Below are 14,691 nucleotides of genomic sequence, written 5' to 3'. Positions count from 1 at the left end.
CTCGGCCTGCAAACGCCTTAATAGTCACGAATGCACCAAAACTTAGTTTGAACAAAAAAGGTTGGAAAACTATTCACAAACCATGATACCATCATGAAAAGGATGAATATACCTTCCTGAGGTGCTAGTTTTAGGAAAACACTGTTAACCAATGCATTCTTGTGTTCTGTGCGTTTTCAGCTTTCTCTCGGCCTGCAAACGCCTTAATAGCCACGAATGCACCAAAACTTAGTTTGAACAAAAAAGGTTGGAAAACTATTCACAAACCATGATACCATCATGAAAAGGATAAATGTACTTTCCTGAGGGTCTAGTTTTAGGAAAACACTGTTAACCAATGCATTCTTGTGTTCTGTGCGTTTTCAGCTTTCTCTCGGCCTGCAAACGCCTTAATAGCCACGAATGCACCAAAACTTAGTTTGAACAAAAAAGGTTGGAAAACTATTCACAAATCATGATACCATCATAAAACAGATAAATGTACTTTCCTGAGGTGCTAGTTTTAGGAAAACACTGTTAACCAATGCATTCTTGTGTTCTGTGCGTTTTCAGCTTTCTCTCGGCCTGCAAACGCCTTAATAGTCACGAATGCACCAAAACTTAGTTTGAACAAAAAAGGTTGGAAAACTATTCACAAACCATGATACCATCATGAAAAGGATGAATATACCTTCCTGAGGTGCTAGTTTTAGGAAAACCCTGTTAACCAATGCATTCTTGTGTTCTGTGCGTTTTCAGCTTTCTCTCGGCCTGCAAACGCCTTAATAGTCACGAATGCACCAAAACTTAGTTTGAACAAAAAAGGTTGGAAAACTATTCACAAACCATGATACCATCATGAAAAGGATAAATGTACTTTCCTGAGGTGCTAGTTTTAGGAAAACACTGTTAACCAATGCATTCTTGTGTTCTGTGCGTTTTTAAGACTTATCTCGGCCTGAAAACGCCTTAATAGTCAAGAAAGCACCAAAACTTAGTTTGAACAAAAAAGGTTGTAAAACTATTCACAAATCATGATACCATCATTAAACAGATAAATGTACTTTCCTGAGGTGCTAGTTTTAGGAAAACCCTGTTAACCAATGCATTCTTGTGTTCTGTGCGTTTTCAGCTTTCTCTCGGCCTGCAAACGCCTTAATAGTCACGAATGCACCAAAACTTAGTTTGAACAAAAAAGGTTGGAAAACTATTCACAAACCATGAATCATCATGAAAAGGATAAATGTACTTTCCTGAGGTGCTAGTTTTAGGAAAATACTGTTAACCAATGCATTCTTGTGTTCTGTGCGTTTTCAGCTTTCTCTCGGCCTGCAAACGCCGTAATAGTCACGAATGCACCAAAACTTAGTTTGAACAAAAAAGGTTGGAAAACTATTCACAAACCATGATACCATCATGAAAAGGATAAATGTACTTTCCTGAGGGTCTAGTTTTAGGAAAACACTGTTAACCAATGCATTCTTGTGTTCTGTGCGTTTTCAGCTTTCTCTCGGCCTGCAAACGCCTTAATAGTCACGAATGCACCAAAACTTAGTTGGAACAAAAAATGTTGGAAAACTATTCACAAACCATGATACCATCATGAAAAGGATAAATGTACTTTCCTGAGGTGCTAGTTTTAGGAAAACACTGTTAACCAATGCATTCTTGTGTTCTGTGCGTTTTTAAGACTTATCTCGGCCTGAAAACGCCTTAATAGTCACGAATGCACCAAAACTTAGTTTGAACAAAAAAGGTTGGAAAACTATTCACAAACCAAGATACCATCATGAAAAGGATAAATGTACTTTCCTGAGGTGCTAGTTTTAGGAAAACACTGTTAACCAATGCATTCTTGTGTTCTGTGCGTTTTCAGCTTTCTCTCGGCCTGCAAACGCCTTAATAGTCACGAATGCACCAAAACTTAGTTTGAACAAAAAAGGTTGAAAAACTATTCACAAATCATGATACCATCATAAAACAGATGAATGTACTTTCCTGAGGTGCTAGTTGTAGGAAAACACTGTTAACCAATGCATTCTTGTGTTCTGTGCGTTTTCAGCTTTCTCTCGGTCTGCAAACGCCTTAATAGTCACGAATGCACCAAAACTTAGTTTGAACAAAAAAGGTTGGAAAACTATTCACAAACCATGATACCATCATGAAAAGGATAAATGTACTTTCCTGAGGGTCTAGTTTTAGGAAAACACTGTTAACCAATGCATTCTTGTGTTCTGTGCGTTTTCAGCTTTCTCTCGGCCTGCAAACGCCTTAATAGTCACGAATGCACCAAAACTTAGTTTGAACAAAAAAGGTTGGAAAACTATTCACAAACCATGATACCATCATGAAACAGATAAATGTACTTTCCTGAGGTGCTAGTTGTAGGAAAACACTGTTAACCAATGCATTCTTGTGTTCTGTGCGTTTTTAAGCCTTCTCTCGGCCTGAAAACGCCTTAATAGTCAAGAAAGCACCAAAACTTAGTTTGAACAAAAAAGGTTGAAAAACTATTCACAAATCATGATACCATCATTAAACAGATAAATGTACTTTCCTGAGGTGCTAGTTTTAGGAAAACCCTGTTAACCAATGCATTCTTGTGTTCTGTGCGTTTTCAGCTTTCTCTCGGCCTGCAAACGCCTTAATAGTCACGAATGCACCAAAACTTAGTTTGAACAAAAAAGGTTGGAAAACTATTCACAAACCATGAATCATCATGAAAAGGATAAATGTACTTTCCTGAGGTGCTAGTTTTAGGAAAATACTGTTAACCAATGCATTCTTGTGTTCTGTGCGTTTTCAGCTTTCTCTCGGCCTGCAAACGCCTTAATAGTCACGAATGCACCAAAACTTAGTTTGAACAAAAAAGGTTGAAAAACTATTCACAAATCATGATACCATCATAAAACAGATGAATGTACTTTCCTGAGGTGCTAGTTTTAGGAAAACACTGTTAACCAATGCATTCTTGTGTTCTGTGCGTTTTCAGCTTTCTCTCGGTCTGCAAACGCCTTAATAGTCACGAATGCACCAAAACTTAGTTTGAACAAAAAAGGTTGGAAAACTTATCACAAACCATGATACCATCATGAAAAGGATAAATGTACTTTCCTGAGGGTCTAGTTTTAGGAAAACACTGTTAACCAATGCATTCTTGTGTTCTGTGCGTTTTCAGCTTTCTCTCGGCCTGCAAACGCCTTAATAGCCACGAATGCACCAAAACTTAGTTTGAACAAAAAAGGTTGGAAAACTATTCACAAATCATGATACCATCATAAAACAGATAAATGTACTTTCCTGAGGTGCTAGTTTTAGGAAAACACTGTTAACCAATGCATTCTTGTGTTCTGTGCGTTTTCAGCTTTCTCTCGGCCTGCAAACGCCTTAATAGTCACGAATGCACCAAAACTTAGTTTGAACAAAAAAGGTTGGAAAACTATTCACAAACCATGATACCATCATGAAAAGGATGAATATACCTTCCTGAGGTGCTAGTTTTAGGAAAACACTGTTAACCAATGCATTCTTGTGTTCTGTGCGTTTTCAGCTTTCTCTCGGCCTGCAAACGCCTTAATAGTCACGAATGCACAAAAACTTAGTTTGAACAAAAAGGTTGGAAAACTATTCACAAAACATGATACCATCATGAAAAGGATGAATGTACTTTCCTGAGGTGCTAGTTTTAGGTCAACACTGTTAACCAATGCATTCTTGTGTTCTGTGCGTTTTCAGCTTTCTCTCGGCCTGCAAACGCCTTAATAGTCACGAATGCACCAAAACTTAGTTTGAACAAAAAAGGTTGGAAAACTATTCACAAACCATGATACCATCATGAAAAGGATGAATATACCTTCCTGAGGTGCTAGTTTTAGGAAAACACTGTTAACCAATGCATTCTTGTGTTCTGTGCGTTTTCAGCTTTCTCTCGGCCTGCAAACGCCTTAATAGCCACGAATGCACCAAAACTTAGTTTGAACAAAAAAGGTTGGAAAACTATTCACAAACCATGATACCATCATGAAAAGGATAAATGTACTTTCCTGAGGTGCTAGTTTTAGGAAAACACTGTTAACCAATGCATTCTTGTGTTCTGTGCGTTTTCAGCTTTCTCTCGGCCTGCAAACAACTTAATAGTCACGAATGCACCAAAACTTAGTTGGAACAAAAAATGTTGGAAAACTATTCACAAACCATGATACCATCATGAAAAGGATAAATGTACTTTCCTGAGGTGCTAGTTTTAGGAAAACACTGTTAACCAATGCATTCTTGTGTTCTGTGCGTTTTCAGCTTTCTCTCGGCCTGCAAACGCCTTAATAGTCACGAATGCACCAAAACTTAGTTTGAACAAAAAAGGTTGAAAAACTATTCACAAATCATGATACCATCATAAAACAGATGAATGTACTTTCCTGAGGTGCAAGTTTTAGGAAAACACTGTTAACCAATGCATTCTTGTGTTCTGTGCGTTTTTAAGACTTATCTCGGCCTGAAAACGCCTTAATAGTCACGAATGCACCAAAACTTAGTTTGAACAAAAAAGGTTGGAAAACTATTCACAAACCAAGATACCATCATGAAAAGGATAAATGTACTTTCCTGAGGTGCTAGTTTTAGGAAAACACTGTTAACCAATGCATTCTTGTGTTCTGTGCGTTTTCAGCTTTCTCTCGGCCTGCAAACGCCTTAATAGTCACGAATGCACCAAAACTTAGTTTGAACAAAAAAGGTTGAAAAACTATTCACAAATCATGATACCATCATAAAACAGATTAATGTACTTTCCTGAGGTGCTAGTTTTAGGAAAACACTGTTAACCAATGCATTCTTGTGTTCTGTGCGTTTTCAGCTTTCTCTCGGTCTGCAAACGCCTTAATAGTCACGAATGCACCAAAACTTAGTTTGAACAAAAAAGGTTGGAAAACTTATCACAAACCATGATACCATCATGAAAAGGATAAATGTACTTTCCTGAGGGTCTAGTTTTAGGAAAACACTGTTAACCAATGCATTCTTGTGTTCTGTGCGTTTTCAGCTTTCTCTCGGCCTGCAAACGCCTTAATAGCCACGAATGCACCAAAACTTAGTTTGAACAAAAAAGGTTGGAAAACTATTCACAAATCATGATACCATCATAAAACAGATAAATGTACTTTCCTGAGGTGCTAGTTTTAGGAAAACACTGTTAACCAATGCATTCTTGTGTTCTGTGCGTTTTCAGCTTTCTCTCGGCCTGCAAACGCCTTAATAGTCACGAATGCACCAAAACTTAGTTTGAACAAAAAAGGTTGGAAAACTATTCACAAACCATGATACCATCATGAAAAGGATGAATATACCTTCCTGAGGTGCTAGTTTTAGGAAAACACTGTTAACCAATGCATTCTTGTGTTCTGTGCGTTTTCAGCTTTCTCTCGGCCTGCAAACGCCTTAATAGTCACGAATGCACAAAAACTTAGTTTGAACAAAAAGGTTGGAAAACTATTCACAAAACATGATACCATCATGAAAAGGATGAATGTACTTTCCTGAGGTGCTAGTTTTAGGTCAACACTGTTAACCAATGCATTCTTGTGTTCTGTGCGTTTTCAGCTTTCTCTCGGCCTGCAAACGCCTTAATAGTCACGAATGCACCAAAACTTAGTTTGAACAAAAAAGGTTGGAAAACTATTCACAAACCATGATACCATCATGAAACAGATAAATGTACTTTCCTGAGGTGCTAGTTGTAGGAAAACACTGTTAACCAATGCATTCTTGTGTTCTGTGCGTTTTTAAGCCTTCTCTCGGCCTGAAAACGCCTTAATAGTCAAGAAAGCACCAAAACTTAGTTTGAACAAAAAAGGTTGAAAAACTATTCACAAATCATGATACCATCATTAAACAGATAAATGTACTTTCCTGAGGTGCTAGTTTTAGGAAAACCCTGTTAACCAATGCATTCTTGTGTTCTGTGCGTTTTCAGCTTTCTCTCGGCCTGCAAACGCCTTAATAGTCACGAATGCACCAAAACTTAGTTTGAACAAAAAAGGTTGGAAAACTATTCACAAACCATGAATCATCATGAAAAGGATAAATGTACTTTCCTGAGGTGCTAGTTTTAGGAAAATACTGTTAACCAATGCATTCTTGTGTTCTGTGCGTTTTCAGCTTTCTCTCGGCCTGCAAACGCCTTAATAGTCACGAATGCACCAAAACTTAGTTTGAACAAAAAAGGTTGAAAAACTATTCACAAATCATGATACCATCATAAAACAGATGAATGTACTTTCCTGAGGTGCTAGTTTTAGGAAAACACTGTTAACCAATGCATTCTTGTGTTCTGTGCGTTTTCAGCTTTCTCTCGGTCTGCAAACGCCTTAATAGTCACGAATGCACCAAAACTTAGTTTGAACAAAAAAGGTTGGAAAACTTATCACAAACCATGATACCATCATGAAAAGGATAAATGTACTTTCCTGAGGGTCTAGTTTTAGGAAAACACTGTTAACCAATGCATTCTTGTGTTCTGTGCGTTTTCAGCTTTCTCTCGGCCTGCAAACGCCTTAATAGCCACGAATGCACCAAAACTTAGTTTGAACAAAAAAGGTTGGAAAACTATTCACAAATCATGATACCATCATAAAACAGATAAATGTACTTTCCTGAGGTGCTAGTTTTAGGAAAACACTGTTAACCAATGCATTCTTGTGTTCTGTGCGTTTTCAGCTTTCTCTCGGCCTGCAAACGCCTTAATAGTCACGAATGCACCAAAACTTAGTTTGAACAAAAAAGGTTGGAAAACTATTCACAAACCATGATACCATCATGAAAAGGATGAATATACCTTCCTGAGGTGCTAGTTTTAGGAAAACACTGTTAACCAATGCATTCTTGTGTTCTGTGCGTTTTCAGCTTTCTCTCGGCCTGCAAACGCCTTAATAGTCACGAATGCACAAAAACTTAGTTTGAACAAAAAGGTTGGAAAACTATTCACAAAACATGATACCATCATGAAAAGGATGAATGTACTTTCCTGAGGTGCTAGTTTTAGGTCAACACTGTTAACCAATGCATTCTTGTGTTCTGTGCGTTTTCAGCTTTCTCTCGGCCTGCAAACGCCTTAATAGTCACGAATGCACCAAAACTTAGTTTGAACAAAAAAGGTTGGAAAACTATTCACAAACCATGATACCATCATGAAAAGGATGAATATACCTTCCTGAGGTGCTAGTTTTAGGAAAACACTGTTAACCAATGCATTCTTGTGTTCTGTGCGTTTTCAGCTTTCTCTCGGCCTGCAAACGCCTTAATAGCCACGAATGCACCAAAACTTAGTTTGAACAAAAAAGGTTGGAAAACTATTCACAAACCATGATACCATCATGAAAAGGATAAATGTACTTTCCTGAGGTGCTAGTTTTAGGAAAACACTGTTAACCAATGCATTCTTGTGTTCTGTGCGTTTTCAGCTTTCTCTCGGCCTGCAAACAACTTAATAGTCACGAATGCACCAAAACTTAGTTGGAACAAAAAATGTTGGAAAACTATTCACAAACCATGATACCATCATGAAAAGGATAAATGTACTTTCCTGAGGTGCTAGTTTTAGGAAAACACTGTTAACCAATGCATTCTTGTGTTCTGTGCGTTTTCAGCTTTCTCTCGGCCTGCAAACGCCTTAATAGTCACGAATGCACCAAAACTTAGTTTGAACAAAAAAGGTTGAAAAACTATTCACAAATCATGATACCATCATAAAACAGATGAATGTACTTTCCTGAGGTGCAAGTTTTAGGAAAACACTGTTAACCAATGCATTCTTGTGTTCTGTGCGTTTTTAAGACTTATCTCGGCCTGCAAACGCCTTAATAGTCACGAATGCACCAAAACTTAGTTTGAACAAAAAAGGTTGAAAAACTATTCACAAATCATGATACCATCATAAAACAGATTAATGTACTTTCCTGAGGTGCTAGTTTTAGGAAAACACTGTTAACCAATGCATTCTTGTGTTCTGTGCGTTTTCAGCTTTCTCTCGGTCTGCAAACGCCTTAATAGTCACGAATGCACCAAAACTTAGTTTGAACAAAAAAGGTTGGAAAACTTATCACAAACCATGATACCATCATGAAAAGGATAAATGTACTTTCCTGAGGGTCTAGTTTTAGGAAAACACTGTTAACCAATGCATTCTTGTGTTCTGTGCGTTTTCAGCTTTCTCTCGGCCTGCAAACGCCTTAATAGCCACGAATGCACCAAAACTTAGTTTGAACAAAAAAGGTTGGAAAACTATTCACAAATCATGATACCATCATAAAACAGATAAATGTACTTTCCTGAGGTGCTAGTTTTAGGAAAACACTGTTAACCAATGCATTCTTGTGTTCTGTGCGTTTTCAGCTTTCTCTCGGCCTGCAAACGCCTTAATAGTCACGAATGCACCAAAACTTAGTTTGAACAAAAAAGGTTGGAAAACTATTCACAAACCATGATACCATCATGAAAAGGATGAATATACCTTCCTGAGGTGCTAGTTTTAGGAAAACACTGTTAACCAATGCATTCTTGTGTTCTGTGCGTTTTCAGCTTTCTCTCGGCCTGCAAACGCCTTAATAGTCACGAATGCACAAAAACTTAGTTTGAACAAAAAGGTTGGAAAACTATTCACAAAACATGATACCATCATGAAAAGGATGAATGTACTTTCCTGAGGTGCTAGTTTTAGGTCAACACTGTTAACCAATGCATTCTTGTGTTCTGTGCGTTTTCAGCTTTCTCTCGGCCTGCAAACGCCTTAATAGTCACGAATGCACCAAAACTTAGTTTGAACAAAAAAGGTTGGAAAACTATTCACAAACCATGATACCATCATGAAAAGGATGAATATACCTTCCTGAGGTGCTAGTTTTAGGAAAACACTGTTAACCAATGCATTCTTGTGTTCTGTGCGTTTTCAGCTTTCTCTCGGCCTGCAAACGCCTTAATAGCCACGAATGCACCAAAACTTAGTTTGAACAAAAAAGGTTGGAAAACTATTCACAAACCATGATACCATCATGAAAAGGATAAATGTACTTTCCTGAGGTGCTAGTTTTAGGAAAACACTGTTAACCAATGCATTCTTGTGTTCTGTGCGTTTTCAGCTTTCTCTCGGCCTGCAAACAACTTAATAGTCACGAATGCACCAAAACTTAGTTGGAACAAAAAATGTTGGAAAACTATTCACAAACCATGATACCATCATGAAAAGGATAAATGTACTTTCCTGAGGTGCTAGTTTTAGGAAAACACTGTTAACCAATGCATTCTTGTGTTCTGTGCGTTTTCAGCTTTCTCTCGGCCTGCAAACGCCTTAATAGTCACGAATGCACCAAAACTTAGTTTGAACAAAAAAGGTTGAAAAACTATTCACAAATCATGATACCATCATAAAACAGATGAATGTACTTTCCTGAGGTGCAAGTTTTAGGAAAACACTGTTAACCAATGCATTCTTGTGTTCTGTGCGTTTTTAAGACTTATCTCGGCCTGAAAACGCCTTAATAGTCACGAATGCACCAAAACTTAGTTTGAACAAAAAAGGTTGGAAAACTATTCACAAACCAAGATACCATCATGAAAAGGATAAATGTACTTTCCTGAGGTGCTAGTTTTAGGAAAACACTGTTAACCAATGCATTCTTGTGTTCTGTGCGTTTTCAGCTTTCTCTCGGCCTGCAAACGCCTTAATAGTCACGAATGCACCAAAACTTAGTTTGAACAAAAAAGGTTGAAAAACTATTCACAAATCATGATACCATCATAAAACAGATGAATGTACTTTCCTGAGGTGCTAGTTTTAGGAAAACACTGTTAACCAATGCATTCTTGTGTTCTGTGCGTTTTCAGCTTTCTCTCGGCCTGCAAACGCCTCAATAGTCACGAATGCACCAAAACTTAGTTGGAACAAAAAAGGTTGAAAAACTATTCACAAATCATGATACCATCATAAAACAGATGAATGTACTTTCCTGAGGTGCTAGTTTTAGGAAAACACTGTTAACCAATGCATTCTTGTGTTCTGTGCGTTTTCAGCTTTCTCTCGGTCTGCAAACGCCTTAATAGTCACGAATGCACCAAGACTTAGTTTGAACAAAAAAGGTTGGAAAACTATTCACAAACCATGATACCATCATGAAAAGGATAAATGTACTTTCCTGAGGTGCTAGTTTGAGGAAAACACTGTTAACCAATGCATTCTTGTGTTCTGTGCGTTTTCAGCTTTCTCTCGGCCTGCAAACGCCTTAATAGTCACGAATGCACCAAAACTTAGTTTGAACAAAAAAGGTTGGAAAACTATTCACAAACCATGATACCATCATGAAAAGGATAAATGTACTTTCCTGAGGTGCTAGTTTTAGGAAAACACTGTTAACAGATGCATTCTTGTGTTCTGTGCGTTTTCAGCTTTCTCTCGGCCTGCAAACGCCTTAATAGTCACGAATGCACCAAAACTTAGTTTGAACAAAAAAGGTTGAAAAACTATTCACAAATCATGATACCATCATAAAACAGATGAATGTACTTTCCTGAGGTGCTAGTTTTAGGAAAACACTGTTAACCAATGCATTCTTGTGTTCTGTGCGTTTTCAGCTTTCTCTCGGTCTGCAAACGCCTTAATAGTCACGAATGCACCAAAACTTAGTTTGAACAAAAAAGGTTGGAAAACTATTCACAAACCATGATACCATCATGAAAAGGATAAATGTACTTTCCTGAGGGTCTAGTTTTAGGAAAACACTGTTAACCAATGCATTCTTGTGTTCTGTGCGTTTTCAGCTTTCTCTCGGCCTGCAAACGCCTTAATAGTCACGAATGCACCAAAACTTAGTTTGAACAAAAAAGGTTGAAAAACTATTCACAAATCATGATACCATCATAAAACAGATGAATGTACTTTCCTGAGGTGCTAGTTTTAGGAAAACACTGTTAACCAATGCATTCTTGTGTTCTGTGCGTTTTCAGCTTTCTCTCGGTCTGCAAACGCCTTAATAGTCACGAATGCACCAAAACTTAGTTTGAACAAAAAAGGTTGGAAAACTATTCACAAACCATGATACCATCATGAAAAGGATAAATGTACTTTCCTGAGGTGCTAGTTTGAGGAAAACACTGTTAACCAATGCATTCTTGTGTTCTGTGCGTTTTCAGCTTTCTCTCGGCCTGCAAACGCCTTAATAGTCACGAATGCACCAAAACTTAGTTTAAACAAAAAAGGTTGGAAAACTATTCACAAACCATGATACCATCATGAAAAGGATAAATGTACTTTCCTGAGGTGCTAGTTTTAGGAAAAAACTGTTAACAGATGCATTCTTGTGTTCTGTGCGTTTTCAGCTTTCTCTCGGTCTGCAAACGCCTTAATAGTCACGAATGCACCAAAACTTAGTTTGAACAAAAAAGGTTGGAAAACTATTCACAAACCATGATACCATCATGAAAAGGATAAATGTACTTTCCTGAGGGTCTAGTTTTAGGAAAACACTGTTAACCAATGCATTCTTGTGTTCTGTGCGTTTTCAGCTTTCTCTCGGCCTGCAAACGCCTTAATAGTCACGAATGCACCAAAACTTAGTTTGAACAAAAAAGGTTGGAAAACTATTCACAAACCATGATACCATCATGAAAAGGATGAATATACCTTCCTGAGGTGCCAGTTTTAGGAAAACACTGTTAACCAATGCATTCTTGTGTTCTGTGCGTTTTCAGCTTTCTCTCGGCCTGCAAACGCCTTAATAGCCACGAATGCACCAAAACTTAGTTTGAACAAAAAAGGTTGGAAAACTATTCACAAATCATGATACCATCATAAAACAGATAAATGTACTTTCCTGAGGTGCTAGTTTTAGGAAAATCCTGTTAACCAATGCATTCTTGTGTTCTGTGCGTTTTTAAGCCTTCTCTCGGCCTGAAAACGCCTTAATAGTCAAGAAAGCACCAAAACTTAGTTGGAACAAAAAATGTTGGAAAACTATTCACAAACCATGATACCATCATGAAAAGGATAAATGTACTTTCCTGAGGTGCTAGTTTGAGGAAAACACTGTTAACCAATGCATTCTTGTGTTCTGTGCGTTTTCAGCTTTCTCTCGGTCTGCAAACGCCTTAATAGTCACGAATGCACCAAAACTTAGTTTGAACAAAAAAGGTTGGAAAACTATTCACAAACCATGATACCATCATGAAAAGGATAAATGTACTTTCCTGAGGTGCTAGTTTTAGGAAAACACTGTTAACCAATGCATTCTTGTGTTCTGTGCGTTTTCAGCTTTCTCTCGGCCTGCAAACGCCTTAATAGTCACGAATGCACCAAAACTTAGTTTGAACAAAAAAGGTTGGAAAACTATTCACAAACCATGATACCATCATGAAAAGGATAAATTTACTGTCCTGAGGTGCTAGTTTGAGGAAAACACTGTTAACCAATGCATTCTTGTGTTCTGTGCGTTTTCAGCTTTCTCTCGGCCTGCAAACGCCTTAATAGTCACGAATGCACCAAAACTTAGTTTGAACAAAAAAGGTTGGAAAACTATTCGCAAACCATGATACCATCATGAAAAGGATAAATGTACTTTCCTGAGGTGCTAGTTTTAGGAAAACACTGTTAACCAATGCATTCTTGTGTTCTGTGCGTTTTCAGCTTTCTCTCGGCCTGCAAACGCCTTAATAGTCACGAATGCACCAAAACTTAGTTTGAACAAAAAAGGTTGAAAAACTATTCCAAATCATGATACCATCATAAAACAGATAAATGTACTTTCCTGAGGTGCTAGTTTTAGGAAAACACTGTTAACCAATGCATTCTTGTGTTCTGTGCGTTTTCAGCTTTCTCTCGGTCTGCAAACGCCTTAATAGTCACGAATGCACCAAAACTTAGTTTGAACAAAAAAGGTTGGAAAACTATTCACAAACCATGATACCATCATGAAAAGGATAAATGTACTTTCCTGAGGTGCTAGTTTTAGGAAAGCACTGTTAACCAATGCATTCTTGTGTTCTGTGCGTTTTCAGCTTTCTCTCGGCCTGCAAACGCCTTAATAGTCACGAATGCACCAAAACTTAGTTGGAACAAAAAAGGTTGAAAAACTATTCACAAACCATGATACCATCATGAAAAGGATAAATGTACTTTCCTGAGGGTCTAGTTTTAGGAAAACACTGTTAACCAATGCATTCTTGTGTTCGGTGCGTTTTTAAGCCTTCTCTCGGCCTGAAAACGCCTTAATAGTCAAGAAAGCACCAAAACTTAGTTTGAACAAAAAAGGTTGGAAAACTATTCACAAACCATGATACCATCATGAAAAGGATAAATGTACTTTCCTGAGGTGCTAGTTTTAGGAAAATACTGTTAACCAATGCATTCTTGTGTTCTGTGCGTTTTCAGCTTTCTCTCGGCCTGCAAACGCCTTAATAGTCACGAATGCACCAAAACTTAGTTTGAACAAAAAAGGTTGAAAAACTATTCACAAATCATGATACCATCATAAAACAGATGAATGTACTTTCCTGAGGTGCTAGTTTTAGGAAAACACTGTTAACCAATGCATTCTTGTGTTCTGTGCGTTTTCAGCTTTCTCTCGGCCTGCAAACGCCTTAATAGTCACGAATGCACCAAAACTTAGTTTGAACAAAAAAGGTTGAAAAACTATTCCAAATCATGATACCATCATAAAACAGATAAATGTACTTTCCTGAGGTGCTAGTTTTAGGAAAACACTGTTAACCAATGCATTCTTGTGTTCTGTGCGTTTTCAGCTTTCTCTCGGTCTGCAAACGCCTTAATAGTCACGAATGCACCAAAACTTAGTTTGAACAAAAAAGGTTGGAAAACTATTCACAAACCATGATACCATCATGAAAAGGATAAATGTACTTTCCTGAGGTGCTAGTTTTAGGAAAGCACTGTTAACCAATGCATTCTTGTGTTCTGTGCGTTTTCAGCTTTCTCTCGGCCTGCAAACGCCTTAATAGTCACGAATGCACCAAAACTTAGTTGGAACAAAAAAGGTTGAAAAACTATTCACAAACCATGATACCATCATGAAAAGGATAAATGTACTTTCCTGAGGGTCTAGTTTTAGGAAAACACTGTTAACCAATGCATTCTTGTGTTCGGTGCGTTTTTAAGCCTTCTCTCGGCCTGAAAACGCCTTAATAGTCAAGAAAGCACCAAAACTTAGTTTGAACAAAAAAGGTTGGAAAACTATTCACAAACCATGATACCATCATGAAAAGGATAAATGTACTTTCCTGAGGTGCTAGTTTTAGGAAAATACTGTTAACCAATGCATTCTTGTGTTCTGTGCGTTTTCAGCTTTCTCTCGGCCTGCAAACGCCTTAATAGTCACGAATGCACCAAAACTTAGTTTGAACAAAAAAGGTTGAAAAACTATTCACAAATCATGATACCATCATAAAACAGATGAATGTACTTTCCTGAGGTGCTAGTTTTAGGAAAACACTGTTAACCAATGCATTCTTGTGTTCTGTGCGTTTTCAGCTTTCTCTCGGCCTGCAAACGCCTTAATAGTCACGAATGCACCAAAACTTAGTTTGAACAAAAAAGGTTGGAAAACTATTCACAAACCATGATACCATCATGAAAAGGATGAATATACCTTCCTGAGGTGCCAGTTTTAGGAAAACACTGTAAACCAATGCATTCTTGTGTTCTGTGCGTTTTCAGCT

The sequence above is a fragment of the Gasterosteus aculeatus genome, chromosome 21 (assembly GCF_964276395.1).
Source record: "Gasterosteus aculeatus chromosome 21, fGasAcu3.hap1.1, whole genome shotgun sequence".
NCBI lineage: Eukaryota > Metazoa > Chordata > Actinopteri > Perciformes > Gasterosteidae > Gasterosteus > Gasterosteus aculeatus.
This window is presented reverse-complemented; position numbering follows the sequence as displayed.